Source organism: Liolophura sinensis, chromosome 8, assembly GCF_032854445.1.
Source record: "Liolophura sinensis isolate JHLJ2023 chromosome 8, CUHK_Ljap_v2, whole genome shotgun sequence".
Lineage (NCBI taxonomy): Eukaryota > Metazoa > Mollusca > Polyplacophora > Chitonida > Chitonidae > Liolophura > Liolophura sinensis.
Window position 1 is genome coordinate 32,419,330 of NC_088302.1, and position 16,725 is coordinate 32,436,054.

Here is a 16,725-nt window from a genome sequence, read left to right on the forward strand (position 1 = left end):
TTTAATGTGATTGTATGTTAAATGTGATGACAACACAGTATTTTGAGTAATTCTAGGCTAGTGACGTCTAATAAATTGCAATTAACATCTCTGTAAATTTTTTTTTCACCTAATTTTGCTTAAGCCGTGGTGCTAGGTGGCGTGTAAATTGCTACTATTTATGCATTTACATGAACAGTTAGAATAAAACATAAATTTATTTATTTATTTATTTGATTGATTTTTTACGCCGTACTCAAGAATATTTCACTTATACGACGGCGGCCAGCATTATGGTGGGAGGAAACCGGGCAGAGCCCGGGGGAAACCCACGACCATCCGCAGGTTGCTGGAAGACCTTCCCACTTACGACCGGAGAGGAAGCAAGCATGAGCTGGACTTGAACTCACAGCGACCGCATTGGTGAGAGGCTTCTGGGTCATTACGCTGCGCTAGCGCGCTAACCGACTGAGCCACGGAGGCCCCTAAAACATAAATTGACAAGAGAGCGTATTTCACCGGTTAGATGTGATCATTTGCCAGCTATCACACTATCGTCGTTGCTCTGGTCCTACTCTTTGTACTGTAGGCCTTAATTATATTCTGTTTCTCTCCATATGATGGAGTTCCTCGACGCTACATTTAAAGATATTCCACACACGGCTAACGACAAGTACCTCCATTCCTCCCTCTCTCCCCCTCACCTCCGCGAAACCTGTCCCATAGTGAATTACCTGTATAATAGTACAGTGACCCAGAACCATAAGGCTCTGAAAATGTCGAGCTGTGAGCACTTTAAAGCTTTTGTTAACAGCAAGGAGGTAAGCTTGTACCCATACTGTAACAAATCTTGCGATGAGTTCAAATCCATATGGAGTGAAGTTGTTCTCCTGTTCTTGTGGCATGTTATGAACATATGCCACCTTTCTCTTTTCGCAGTTTTTATGTGAATTTGCTAAAAAAAGGGGAAAAAATACATGTATAATATCAACAAACGGAAGAGGTTAAATAAGGACAAACATTTGTTTTCAATTTTTGACCCTGTTGTTAGCAAAATCACACACAGGTACAAAAACGTCAATCGTGAACATGTTGAAGAGGTTTCCATTCTCAATGCATGAGTATTTTTTCTTTATTTCATAGGTCATAGCATAACACAAAGCATATATGCACAACTAAATACTTAAACCTTTGTCTGTATTTTAGCTGATTTTTTTTTAATGAAATTATGCAGTTATCTGCATGAAACATATAATAGACGAAGGACAAAGGAGGCCACCCCCCCAGCAATAGACGACTGGATAAGTTGCACTGTGGCACATGTTACCCTTTGTTGACAGCCATAGGTGTTCTCTCCGATGAAACCCTCTGATTTTCAGGACCAGATGTCTTCTGTTGATATTGATTTTGTCGACAGTCGAGATTGGTATTGAAATCATACAAATCAGGAAAAAAAACTGTTTCCCCAGGACAATGTAATTATTAAGTCTATTCCTCCTGATGATATCATGGACGATGGAGACATTTGAAGTGTTTGTCTTGCTTACAATCGCCCGAATTGTCATGACAAAACATCACTGGCGGCTATATATATCTATACAGGTACTATCAAGCTTGCATTTGTCGTCGATGCAGACAAATTGCATTACGCGACAAGGCTCGTAAAACAAATGTGTTATATTGAACTCTACTGTGGGTAAAGGTCTAACCAACAACGTCATATAAAATTCCGTGTAATACTTAGATCGTTTGCTGTGTTATTGCGTCTCCTCATTTCATATTATATAGGCCAAGGTGAATCAATAAGGCCAAAGTGGCAGAGAGTGTCAAACGTTCAAGTATAACAAAATAATGTTATTGTATGTTAAATGTGATGACTACACAGTAATTTGAGTAATTCCGATCCAGTGACGTCTAATAAATTGCAATTAACATCACTGCATTTCTTTTTACCTAATTCTGCTTTTACCATGGTGCTTAGGGGCGTGTAATTTGATATACTAATTATGCATTTACATCAACAATTGGAATAAAACCCTAACTGAAGTAAATTGTAAGAGGCCGTATTTCACCGGTACGGTCAGCTCTTACACTGTCGTCGCTGCTCTGGATTTTCTCTCGATGCTGTACGCCTTAATTATTGTAATTGAACAAATAAAACTATACAAAGTCTGTTTATACTTTATAACAGTAGAACGTCTTTTCCCTAACTGCCAGGCTAGTATGTCGCTTAATGGTTTCACTGTGTGTATTCACTGTTGCAATCACAGGGCATAATATTTATTTATATATGCATATAGTATATTGCTGTATTTTAGGGCAGAAAAAGTATTGTGAATACTTCACAAAGCAAAGTGGTGAAGATCTACAAAAATACAAGTACCTATAATGTAGCTTACCATGGATTTGCGTACATTTGCGTACAACTGCGCTGTGAACTGTAATGTTGATTCACAGGGCGAGTCACTAAAAGATACCACAGCACTAAGGCCAGTTTCCATCCTTGTGCCTGGTTCATACCAAACGGCAAAACAAGGGATTCAAACAAAACCATTTAAAACCATTTAAGCGACTATTTAACACATAACTCCCAAAGTTCCAAATTTACTATTTCCAAGTGTGGACCTAGAAATTGTCTAACGTGTCCACTCCACCTCGAATAACTTCTATTCGTCTCAGACTGGTTTTTCATATTGTGTTCAATCTTACGTTAATCTTAGTTGTAAATCATCACATTGCATTTATTTGGTTTCATGCAAAAAGTGTGGTCAACAGTATGTTGAAAGATGACCCAAAAATTACATCAAAGAGTATATGACCACAGAAAATCAGTCAGCAAACAACAATTGCTAATAGGCAAACATTTTACTTCCTCCGACCATGGTCGGGACAACTTCAGGATTCAAATAATGGACATGATTTATCCTTCTTCAAAGGATACTGTTCCCGATGTCGAAAGGAAAATCCGTGATAGGGAACTATTTTAAATGCTGTAGCTTGGTTCAGTTTTCCCTTATGGCTTAAATGACAATGTTATTGGGGTTAGTAACGTACCATCCAGTCAACTGCACGGTTCTAACATAACACATTTGTTCAAATGTCATCAAAGAAATCAACGCAGCCATGGCTGGAGGAAGATTATGTAGTGTTTAGTAAGGTTCACAGCAACATAACTGTCAGCTACCTGGTAGGTTTGTCTAAACCAACTGCTAGCGTGGATGATCTAAGCACAGTATTATATGCACCTCCTCTTGAAGTAATGAGTGAAGTGGTCACAGAAGCAACGTCCACTTCTGCACTTTCTGTACCACCCGATGTGATCCGCGTATATCCTATATAGACAAGACATATCCTATTTTCGACTTTATCATCCCCTCAGAACAGTTCACACTACTAAAAATAGACTGACCCTAAAATTAAAGTACCTAGATAGGAGTCTTGATTTGATCAAGATTCCACGAATTTTAAATGATCCAGAGGTAAGCAAAGTTGTGACGAATGACTTCTACATACGAGAGTCCCCACGCATTTGCTACCAATATACTAAACCAATGGCTTCGCAGATATTTAATTACGCGAAAGCAGTTAAAGATTTTGAGATGTTTTACCTAACATCCAGGTAAGCATGTCTTAACTGGTAACCTTAATATTGTAAATAATAATGATCTTCGAAATCTGTTTGTGGGACCCCCAGGTATGAAGAGCCGAGAAACATAAACATGAAAGCTAATAAGAAAATTGTCCTTTCGGCGCTTGAAAACATTGCAAAAAAATGGTGTAAACGGGAGAAGGTAGAACCTTCAATCCTTGACACTTGGTTTGAGCTAGTAAAGAAAAAGGTTGTGTATGCAATCCACTAGTGTAGTCACTGCTTGCGATCCCACTGTATACTAGTGCTCATGAGACAGTTAAAGAAGTTCTGAATTATCCTACCTTTCGAAAGGTACTTGATGACCTTCAGAGAAAATACGTTATTGTTCCTGCGGACAAAGTTCCTAATAATATAATATTTTTTCTGCACGAATTATTACTGCCAGGTTCTTGTAGAAGAGCTTAATATGACTACAACAACTGTCACAACATCAACGTCTTCTAGAACGACCAATACTCTGGAGGAACTATTTAAAAAGCACCAGCCCTTTCTCAAACAGAGGGGTGTATTCGTACCTTTCCGTCACACCGATATTCCAAAACTTTACTGGATTTCAGTAAAAATGCATAAATCTCCACACAAAGCTCGCTTTATTGCGGGATCGAGAGGGGATTCCCATGGATACAAATTGTGCCCACCTTTTGGCCGACCTATACCTGTTCTCATATGAATACAACTATATGCAGAAACTATTAAGGAGTAATCCTTACGAGTCCCGATCTTTCTCATTCAGTAAACGGTATATTGATGATCTGGTGGCTTTAAACAATCTATATATAGCAAAGGTTGTGAAAGATATTTACCCACCTTCGTTGGATTTAACGGTAACCACAGATTTTCCAGATGGTACATCTTATCTGGACCTATACTTGTACAAATACCAAAACGGTTTCCTCTCTCGCAAACTTTACAAGAGGGATAGTTGCAATTTTGACACTGTAAATTATCCTTACTTGGACAGCAATATAGGGTTCTGCATATGGCTTGTACATATCTCGCTTTGTAGCATTTGCTAGATTCTGTGTGTTGTGTGACGATTTCAATCAACGTCACAAGTTATTACTGCAAAAACTAGTGTGTCAAGGTTATTCCATCAAACGCCTTCACACCAAATTTCTTAAGTGTTACAATGAGTACACTGAGTACAAGTAAATATGCACAGAACATTCAGAGTCTCTGCCGCTCTGCCTCCTGATTGTGTCTAATTCCGCATAATCCGGGGATAGGGGATGTATACTCATCATGGTGAATTAGATTGCCACGTGGACAGTTGCAATCATAGCGCAACTGAGATACTTATTTTGTTATCGATAACTGATAATCTAGCAGGGTACACGAGTTGAATACAGATTTCATTCAGTTGCCCAGCACATGCTTTGCGTCTTGTTTTTAATGTGATTGTATGTTAAATGTGATGACAACAAATTTTACCTAATTATATATACACTAATGCATTACATAGTTAAGATATTTATTAATGTGATGTTATGAAGAGCGGGTAATTCTTGGGTTTCCCTGCTCTCGATGATCTTTGATTTATTTATCTATTTATTTATTTGATTAGTGGTTTACGCCATACTCAAGAATATTTCACTTGTGCATTATAGTGAGTGGAACCCGGGCAGAGCTCGGAGAAACCCACGACCGAGCGCAAGTTCCTGGCAGGCCTTCACACACTGATCTTTGAGTCTTGGCGACAATTAGTCCGTGCCCGATGCTCATTTGGTCATTTAAGATGTCTTCCACCAAAACACCCGTGTGTTCTATATACGATTGTCAAAAATGGTTGTGATTTCATTGTTCTTACCACGTTCAAATAAGGCTAAAATTGGATGTGACGTCATGGTGCTTACCACTTTCAGTAAGCCCTCCAAAGGATTCATACTTGTGGTTTATAAGTAATATACATAGATATCTGTTAATATCTGTATTTTTGGCTTTTGATATTTCTGTTATGGTTACTTCAACTTTATTGGCATTCAAGGAAAACGACTGTTTATTGAACAGTATGCATTGAAGTCTTGCTGTGACTGGCTTTTCTTTGAGAAAAGTGCGCTGTTGTCGTTGGGAATGAGTACTTCCTGTTCTTGGTGGTGAGAAGTGGCACTGCTTTGAAATGCGATGCATCTACACATCAATAGTTTTTTTTTTGCTTTTTCTTACATTTCTTTCAAGTAAAGGAAATTTCCTGTTCTTTTACAGGAAGAACCCGGGCGCGGTATCTATAAGTAGTTTTGATACGTTCATCTTCATTTCAGATTTTGATAGAAACTAATTCACGGATCCACGGCGAAACTTTCTTTAGGTAACATTCAGTAGAGCATATCCTTATCTTCCATCTGTCCAGAAGTCGAATTTGAGATATACTTCTTTTTTTTTAATCTGTCTGGATTTTCAACCGACAGACATGTTCTGCAACGTAACCAGCAGGGAAAAAGTCTGTCCGCGGTGCATGCTTTAACCTCCAAACATGTAACCAGAATTGAAAGGATTCAATTTGTTGGGGATAAATCAGGCAGCAGAGAGGTTGAGCGGATGAGGTACGGGGTCAGTGAAGTGAAGGCCTAATACCCACCACCTCTGATTTGATTACATCCTTCGGGCCCCAGATGCCTGACTTGACAAATTGTGTTACACGGGGCCAGAATCTCGGGTCCCCGAAGAAAACGCCGATTCCCCGCCCTTATTGAAGCAGCTCATTCACTTTAACCTTTCCCGCAGATGGGCTCGCTGCCCTCTGCTCATTGCTTCACAACCGGAAAGAATAGGAAACGATCATCGCTTGCGTTCACTCTGTTTCATCCCCTGACCCATGTCACGACCGATTGCCGGCGAAAACACGTAAGGTCGGAAAGGGCAAATAAGCGCTGACACTGCCTTAAGTCCGTATTAGGAACGTCTCTGTGGCCTGGGCGCTTCTTGGGACGATTTCATCATGTTGTTTTCATGATGGATGTTAGCCGGATTAACGCAAATAACAAATGGAAAGTCCAAAAGAGTCTTCGAATTGCAGTATGTTTTGCTCAAGCCATGGGTGCTAGGGTTTGGATAAGTTGCTACAATTTAAACATTTGCGTGAAAAAGTTGAGTAAAACCCTCACCGAGGTAATTGATAAGAGGTCGAATTTCACTGGTTATGTGTATACATTTTCCAGTTATCTATTTTTTTTTCAAGTTACAGGTACTGTCGTCGCTTCTCTGGTTTTACTGTCCTTGCTGAAGTCTCATTTGCATTGTTTTAATGTTATCGTATGTTAAATGTGATGACAACACAGTATTTTGAATAATTCTCGACCAGAGACCTCTAATAAATTGATATTAACATCTCTGCATTTTTACCTAATTCTGCTGAAGTATTATTTATGCATTTAGATGTATTCACGTGAACACTACGAATAAAACCCTGAGGTATTTCCATTTCTCAGCTATCGCACTGACATCGTTGCTCTGGTTTTTCTCTCTATGATGTACGTCTTAATTATATTTTATGTTGCATGTATGTCACATAGTTCAAACATGTGTATATAGACGGACTGTAGGTGGTGCAGGAAACAAATGACAATATATATATATATATATATATATATATATATATATATATATATATGTCTGTGTGTGTGTGTGTGTGTGTGTGTGTGTGTGTAATGTTTAATCATTGTATCCTGGACTTAGGCATTTTTGGGTTCAAGATCATAGTGAGACATTTTGGAGCAATACTCTATGAGAACATTTCCAGAAATCGTCTGAAAACAAAGGGGTTGATATGATGGAAACGTAAGGTAATCATTCACGATAACCCGCATTAGACGAAACTTGTTCGTACATATAAGAATTCCAAACCACATTTGTTGCCAAGGGTCACCTCATTTACTCATTTAATCTATCAATACTGAAATGCACCAAGCAAGATTTTACCTCTTGATTTTATAAACTACCACTACTCTTAAGGTAATCATTTCATTTTCTAAGGAGATTTTAGAAAAAAATAGATAAACAATTTCTCCACTGCTATTTTATGCCGCATTAGTTTCAGACTATATGGTTTCAAAGCAATGCATGGATGGATAAAGCCGGGATTAGACTTCCACTCCATTCGGCTCCCTTTGCGGTAGTGTTCAAATCCCGTAACAAAAGGAACTAAAAGGATCGACCCTTAATAACCTTGGTTTCTACTGTTCACTGACCACGATTTACAACCACAGAGGCTCGCAACCACTAGATGCCTCCACAAGTGGATAGTACAAGAGGGATTCACTTGTACTCAACTAATCCAACACACTACAATCAGATCACATATCATTTTTTTTTTCTGCTAATAAGAGTCAATCTGTTTTTGTTTTCTGATTAGTAAAGCGATTAATCTCGTCTCCGGTGAAAAACGACGAGGAAATGAATTCGTCCACACTGTCTACTTACAAATACAGTCAAGAAATAATTGTCCTTTTAAAGTTTATCTTTTTTTGATTAAATCCCACTGAATTCTTGATATTTTGTTCCAAATTTAATGTTCTATTCTTCATATACTTGTACACATGTACAGATTAACGTGTTTTTTTTGGTTATTTCTACAAATGCGTGCCTGTATTAAATTAATTAAAATCTAATAATACAAACGCTCTTTCCATCAAAAAGCAATCAAGTTACTGTATAATTACAACTCTGTGTCATAGACAGTTAAAAATCACCAACACCTAGGCCTTCATCCATTATAGGTTCAGAATCGGAGAATTATGCGTTCTCACAGTTTGCAATGTTATGGGTCAGTGACCAACATCGCATGGACACTAATCACATGACGGCATGTGTCTTTCCGTTAATTGTGTTCATCAAAGAGACTCAGTTGAGCACAGAAGACACGAAGAGAATTCACAGCGAGATGGTTGGATGTTATAGGCACTGAGCAATACAACGCGTCCATTTTCCATTCAGCGGGTAATTCCATAAAGCCGATTGGCGGATCGTTTGTGATGCGATTATGAAAACGGTCTGTTCCATAATGCGTCGCCAGTATTGGAGTCGCGAAGAAGACGGCTTCGGTAGACTCTACCCATCCCCAGGCGCAAACATTTACCAATAATCAGACAATTATCAAATACCCAAGATAGTTCTCTAATTACTCCAATACACTGGCTCGCCTTGGGGATTGTGCCCGCAACGCCAAAAGCCAAGTCCAAAGTGACTTTATTAAGGTGTTCCTGGCTGATTGCTAGAGAGGCAGACGGCACGCGCGAGCACGCCTTCCCCTGTCAGTCACGAATTGTCTCTGCCAGAGGATGGTCTTAATTACCTCCTCAAGAGCACAAGAGATCGCTCGTTGACAAAACGACTAAACGTAAAAAATTGAACCACGTACTTGTTGTGTGTTGAAGATGCACTACAGTGGTAATTTATACACTAGGAATTTTTTTAAAAAAAGTAAACGTTTTTGCGTTTTACATTGTATTGCTTTGTGTATTACATTGCGAATTATGAAGCCGGTTTGATTTTACATCATAAACAACCTGCATTAAAACTGATATTGCCTAGTGCTCGTACTCCATCTTGTATAAAGTCAGTCAACCCTGTATCATAAACAATACTAAATACAACTGACTGATTTATAAGTCATGGTTTTCACATACAAAATTGTTATATATTAGCCTAATTAAATCATTCTATACCTCGAAACAGATATATGTATACCAGCATTCAACCAAAATGGAAACAGCGTCCGTTTCGGGGGCGGCAGATCCAGGGTCGGCAGATTCAGGGTCAGTCATGGGTCGGGTCACACCTAAGACCTTGAAAGAGGAAGTTGTAGCTTCCTCGCTTTGCGTTCAGCATTAAACGAATAGTGTAACGACTGGTTGACCCATATCAGTATAATGGATCGGTCGGGCCCGCTGAATTGACTTCAGTAAGTGGTCTCAGTGAAGCAGCACTAGATAAAAGAGCGATAGAAATCCGTCTTGCAACAAGGATGCACATTTCATGCACTCAAAGGACTCCGTCGTCACATGACTGAAAAATTGTTAACCCCTGGCACTCACTCACTCACTCATTCACTCAACCAAAATGGACATTAGAGTCAATTATGAAGCTTTGCCAAAGCAATCCATTTCTTAATGCACAAAGTATATTTTAAGTATGACTGAATACAGTACGGCTCTTTTCAGCTAATTTTGTAAAAAGTTTGATTCTCCCAAGTAAAATGTTCAAATATTTAAACAATATGTTCACTTCGTCATGATATGTGTTTGCTTATTTGAAATTCTTCCGTATAAGTGCTGATACAAATCTATAATGGTTAGTTTACGCGTACTGGTGGATTACTGCTGCGGCAGCAACTCTTTATCTGAAACAGTGGGACCCAAGGTTCGAATCCAGCCCCCGTAAGTTCGGATGCGACTTTAAGTCATGAGGTTTGTCAGGTACCTGAGGAAGGGCTGGGTTTTATACTCCGGATACCACTAGTCCATGAAGCGGTGAAAATTCTTGCGTACGGTGTTAGACATCATACAATAAAGTAAATCATTTCTTAGAATAGAATGCACTCACTTGCTTGACTCACTTGAATGAACGCCACATTTGATCATTTTCCCACATGAAATTTTCGAATTGTCCCAAATGCAATTTTCGAATTACGTCATTACGACAACACACTGCAATCCCTGTGCATTGTAAGGCTACTTGACTATATCCTTAAACATGGCAGTATTTGTGTTCAAATAAAACAATGGCCGTAATATAATTATTTTTGTAATATTTGATACAGGAGCCAAGTTAAGAACAAAATTTAGGAGATCGTCCTTAAATTAGTTTTCTATATTCCATATAACACCTCATATTAAAGGTTGCAAATTGATCCTGTACCGTGCCATACAGCGACCAGATCACGTCGCACTGTCGTCAATCTGTTGTCGTAACATCGCGCTATGAATACGCTCAAGCGTTTGTCATTCTTAAACCTCCCGAGGGCGGCTTACAGATCATTTTGCATTAAGTGACGCGATGAGCCTATTTCCAAACTGAGCACCTGACAGACTGGCGGAAAGAATTCTGAATATACTCCTATAAATATCATAAATGTTTAAGTATTTTTCAGGTTTGTTCACAAAGTTTGTGTTCCACCAAACATTGTATTTTTGATCTAACCCTTTCCAGGCTAACTGATGACCGACCGTAAACCCACGAGTTGTTCAGAATGGTAATGTTGGATATTTTGTAAAGGATCGTATTTCTCTAATACAGGTGTAAGTACGGTGAAACCAGATGAGTGGAGACTGATGTTTTGGTGAGGTGGGTATAAAGACTTCAGTGAGATACTTACATATATCTTTCAAGGTAAAAGGCTAAAATATAGAGAGTAAAATTATGGTATGATAGTTAGTAAGAATTACTTCATTTATTGATTGTTACTGTTCAGAGACATTGAAATCATCGATCGCTGGTAAACTTTTGACAACAGGGCCTAAATAGCACTCCCCCACTCAAGTGTAAATGATTAAATCTACTTGTCGTGGTTTTCGGAAAAGAAATTACTTGAATTGTTGGTAAGTTTTCTGTGCATCAGAACTAAAAACCACCGAAATGACAAAACGCGTGCTGTTGATATCTTAGTAAACCTCATTACTTTAATTCTTAACATGATTTTGGTGTTGTCAAAGATATATAATAGATATTTTGGCTTACTAACTACAAAAAGACAAAAAAGCTCGAAGCCGCCTTTAAAGGGGTGTTGTCCATGAACGCAAGTGTCGCACAAAGCTCCCGTGAGTCCTTTGTCCCCAACTGACCCGATGGACGCTTCCCCAATTGTCATCGTCCTGGGGATCCTTGTGATAACGTCAAAGGGTACGGATGGATCACTGGCCTGGTCCTCGTTTGACAGTTAACAGAATCCGGCAGCCATCGAATCATGAGATGCGACCAAGCCTGACGCATCGCTCCAGCGTTAACGCCTTGTCAGCTGGCAGAAGTTGTTTGTGAAAGCGGCACACCGTGGAGAACTCAATTTGACTTCATCTGTTGCGGACAGTTTGTAAATTCCCCGTGGGGCCCTATGTTTGCAGTGATTTATAGCCAGATCATACCGTTCGGTCTCTATGTGGCCAGCGGATCCCATTAGTCTGGCTCCGTCTCAATGAAGCTAAAACAAAAAGGAGATAAATAAAGTCGAAATGAAACAGCGAAATGGCGAAGAAGAGATGACGGCAATTTGAAAAACCAACCTCGCTACATGATTTTCTAATATAACCGTATCGCTGGTGACATGAATCATTCTTGCTGGCATTTATCATACAAGGGCACCGAACGCGGTTTGAATGTGCACTATACAGATATTGGACACATGCATTGGATTATCATAGATAAAAATCCCTGGATGTCCTAGCAAACTCTTACAGAATTTCGAGAGACAATATTGATGGCGTAGCTCTGTGTTTTTACGATATCACTGTGTAGAATGCATCACTTGAGTGATTGATTGATTTATTTATTTGATTGGTTTTGTACGCCGTATTCAAGAGTGGTATAAGACGGAGACCAATCACAGTGGGATAAAAGTGGCAGAGCACAAAGAAAACCCATGGCCATCCGCAAGTTGCTGGCTGACCTGTCCACGTATGACAGGAAAGGAAGCCAGTATGCATGGGCTGGACTTGAACTCACACCAACTTCATTGGTGAAAGGCTTCTGAGTCGCTGTGCTGCGTTGGCACGCTATTATCAATCGGCTTTGGGGGGACCTCTAACAACTAAGACACAGGGTAAAGCATATACATACAGGTATATACAGTACACTGTTTAGATGCAGTAGAAAACTATTTCAAGAAACTTAATTTGATCAAAATTATATTGGCTTGTTTGCACTGCATTTTGTTTCTTAAGATGCAAGATGGATAACATCTTTGTAAATTGTGAACTCAAAAAGTATTTTTTGGGGGTAGATGAATTTACTTCAAACCACATATGGCCTATACAGAATATATCCATATATTGCATCGAGTGACGGACTGAGGTCAGACATTGTTCTGTCAAGAGTTAAGTTTCTATGATGGCATCTGTTGGAAATACGCTTACCCTTAATCTTTAGGGTAGCGGGTTCGAATCCAATTCTCGATTGCTCGGGTGCAGCTGTTAGACAGGATATTTGATATATACCTGATGAAATCCAGTAGTTTTCCTGGGACACTGTAGCATCTGTTTCATCCGTAAACCTTGACACTCTCGTTTTATATTGTTCCATTTGAAGAAGTGCCCTTCAATGATAGGATTGCATTCGAGAATATCGTAATCTTATGCGTATAATATCAAGAAATTATTTTGCAAAGGTTGTTTTTGACCGTGTTTTTTAAAGCAGAAATTGAAATCATTTCCAGCCATTGATGAAACGAGAAAACGGTTTCATCGAATCCTGCGAATATTAATAATATTACAGTGTGAGGTAAAAATGTGGAGTCTATCGTTCATCGCCAAAGTATGGCCTTATACCCAAACATTTGCATGTTTGAGTCCGTCTTCCCTTTTCTGTTATCTGTCTGGTGTTTCTAACTCGCTGGGAATTTTGTGTAAATGTATACAGTACGAAGAACCAATGAAATACAGAACAATAATTTAATAATATCTATAACTAGATATAACATCTATGTTTTAAACTGGTTTGAGACTTAACATATCAAGTAGAACTAATAATCAATGTTTCACTGTGGACTAAATGTATCAAATGTTTCCAGATATGTAGCCGACTCCAACTATTATCTCGTAGGCAACTGCTTCTAAAACCCAGGCAACAAGTCTACGATTTCTACATAACTGTCTATGCATTTTATACCTGTTTATTGTATACGAGTTAAGAAGATTCAAAACCAAGTTAATGTCCTTTGACAACAGTTGCCGGCAGTTGAGCTACTCGGGCGGATTAGAAGAAAGTATGAAGACTCCCTCCCGCAAAACATCAGAGTGCTGACCCGCGAGAAGCAGTTGATTAAGCAAATCGAATTAAGGTCATCATCTTTTGAAGTTAACCTGAAAGCTGCCGATGCCAACATGTTAATCTTGGCGGTGTCTCGTGACTTAATTCCTAAATCGGATAGATTCATAATTGATTTCTCTGATTCCCCAGACAAATTAATTTGTGGCGTACATTACCTCTGACTGGAACAGTAGAAATATTCAGCCAAGCGCACTAACAGCAGATAGGGAGAAAACACTGTCCTAAAGCCCCGGACGCCCTAGGGAAACGACTGACGGTAAAGGGATTTAACACATACCTGGACGATTTAGAAATCGATTTTACGCTAGGATAACTTTTCAATTTGTACTCTTCCCGACGGCACACCGGGGAGAGGTCTTGAGGAGGAAGATCAAGAAAAATACTGCGGATTTACTGTTCCTGAAGGCGTATTGGTCGTCTTCTGAGAGTTTTTATGCCAAAACAGAGAGATTGTGTTGGATAGTCTGCTATCTAATTGCATGTAAATTTTATGGACTGATACAGTGTTAATGATTGTGTCGAAAACATATACTACAATTATTGATTTTGTGTGTCTTTTGCGGAGTGGTATCTGAATGTAGGTCCTGACACTTTGATTGTCATATTTATTATGAGACAAATGCCGTATACACTTCACTTGCCTTTGTAACATCATGTGAGTTATGCGTGGTGAGTATCTCTTTGTTACTGGCCTAGCCGATCTCTCCCTGATCAACGAGGGCGCAGAGTCGAATCAAACTCCCGATGGTTTGGCTACGGCTTTAAGCCAGGAGGTTTTGTGCTCTACCTGGTGAAGAGCGATGGCTTACTTATTTATTTTTGCCAAGGAGACTTCCTTCCAACTATCCTACGTCACAACAATCTGACGTCTGATGTTGGTGGATTTGAATGGAACGTTTGATTTCTTGGGTTAACCTGGGCATCGTACATATGCAGTTGTCTCTCAACCGGCAAGGCTGTACAAGCATCATATGGTTGTAAGGTTGTATCTAAACTGGTGATGCTGGGGGTGTGGGGTGTGGTGGGGCTAGGAGATTATAAACACCATATACGAATCAAGCATATACACCTATGTTTTGGCCACGCAGGGAATATATAGGAATCAAACGTGTATATAATTGTGTCTTTGCCCCAGGAGACTGTATAAAAAGCTATATACCTATAAGTCGAAACAGACATTCGTGTATACCAGCCGTCAACCAGTAAGGATCATGTCAATAGCCGCAAGACCAACTCCCAAAACGTATGAAACAAACCAGAGTAGAACTAAGAAAGTAAATAAAGTACGAAAACAGAACTGAATCATGCTTTAAGGAAAAGTAGCCACCAGTTTTCAATGATGCTGGAAAGACGCAAGGTATTTTCTAGGCGACTGAGTGAAATCGTATACCATGCTAGTGTTTAAGTTGCCAATAATAAAATAATAATAAAAAAATGTTCATAGTATAGCTGAATATAGCCCATAAGAATACTTAAGTAAAACAGCTCGATTGACCTGTGAATGTTTTGAATTACGCCGAGCCAATGTTTACTATACATTTTGTTGTTCTCACACCCACATATATGACATTGTTATAATATCTACGTAACAATCTATGCCACCAACCTCTGTATGCGTGTGTATCTGAGAGACGAATAGCACATCTACATATACGTCATTCAGTAAAAGCTGAACCCATATAGTTGTGTCAACTTATAATGGGGGGGGGGGGGGGGGAATGTATAAGAATAAAGCATATTGATAAATGTGTTTTAACCAAAGAGGGGTTTTATAACAATCATGCTCTTGGACGTGGAGTTTGAAAGTTTATGTGACCCTCCTTATTTTGTTTTCTTATGAAACGAACAAACCTCGAATGATGCGAAATTCGGATTTTGAAACATAGATTAATTTATCACCATATATTCGATGATCAACCCTTTAACGCGGGTTTAAACAAACAGCATATTGATATCGCCACACATTTCTACAGTAAGGTGAAAAATCATCTCTCAATAACCATGACACTCTCAAAAACACCGTGACATCCTTTTATAGATTTTGTAATCTTTATCGCGGCAGATCTATATTATACACTTTTATTACATCAAGATCATGTTTCTGTTATTATTGATCAAGGCGTTACCAATGCTTAAAAGATTAATTTTTAAACTTATGTTCTTACTGGAAGCCGAATAACTCTTGAATCGACCGATGAGATCACATGTTTGAATCCAGCTTCAGTTTTGCGGCGTGGCGTGCAGTTATATACGGGCACTTTCGTGTTTCACCCATGCACCCATAAACGTGACAGCCGTAACATGAGTATAAAATATTCTTAAATATGGCGTAAAATATCATTCATGCAGAGAAATGTAATGATTTGATAAAACATGACAAAATAAGAAGACATACTAGTGTGTCAATGATATTCCGCCAAATGCCTGCACTCTAAAATTTTTCAGTTTACACAAGGTACATATACAGTTCTCTTGTTCTCTTTATAAGTGTGTATGTAATTGACAAGAACGTCCATTTGGTTGACGGCTGGTATACGAATGTCTGTTTTGGCGCACAAAAGTAAACTTCCTTGTATAGAGAATTTGTCGATTCAACAGCTGTTTATGGAGACTGTATAAGTAAAAGCAAATGCTCCACGACACTCGTGTGATACTTTGCGCAGGATAACTTTCGTTGAAAATCAGTTGTCTTCCACAATTATATCGCGCATATCTGTACATCACAGGATGTCAAAAAGTACTGAGTACGGCGTTGGGCAACATTTAATTAAATTATGTTCAATAAGCAAAGGAATAAAGACATAAATTTATTTATTTATTTATTTGATTGGTGTTTTACGCCGTACTCAAGAATATTTCACTTATACGACGACGTCCAGCATTATGGTGGGAGGAAACCGGGCAAAGCCCGGGGGAAACCCACGACCATCCGCAGGTTGCTGGGCAGACCTTCCCACATACGGCCGGAGAGGAAGCCAGCGCGAGCTGGACTTGAACTCACAGCGACCGCATTGGTGAGAGGCTCCTGGGTCATTACGCTGCCCTAGCGCGCTAACCAACTGAGCCATGGAGGCTCCGAGACATAAATAAACTCAACCTATTTCTTATTTATTTGTTTGGCG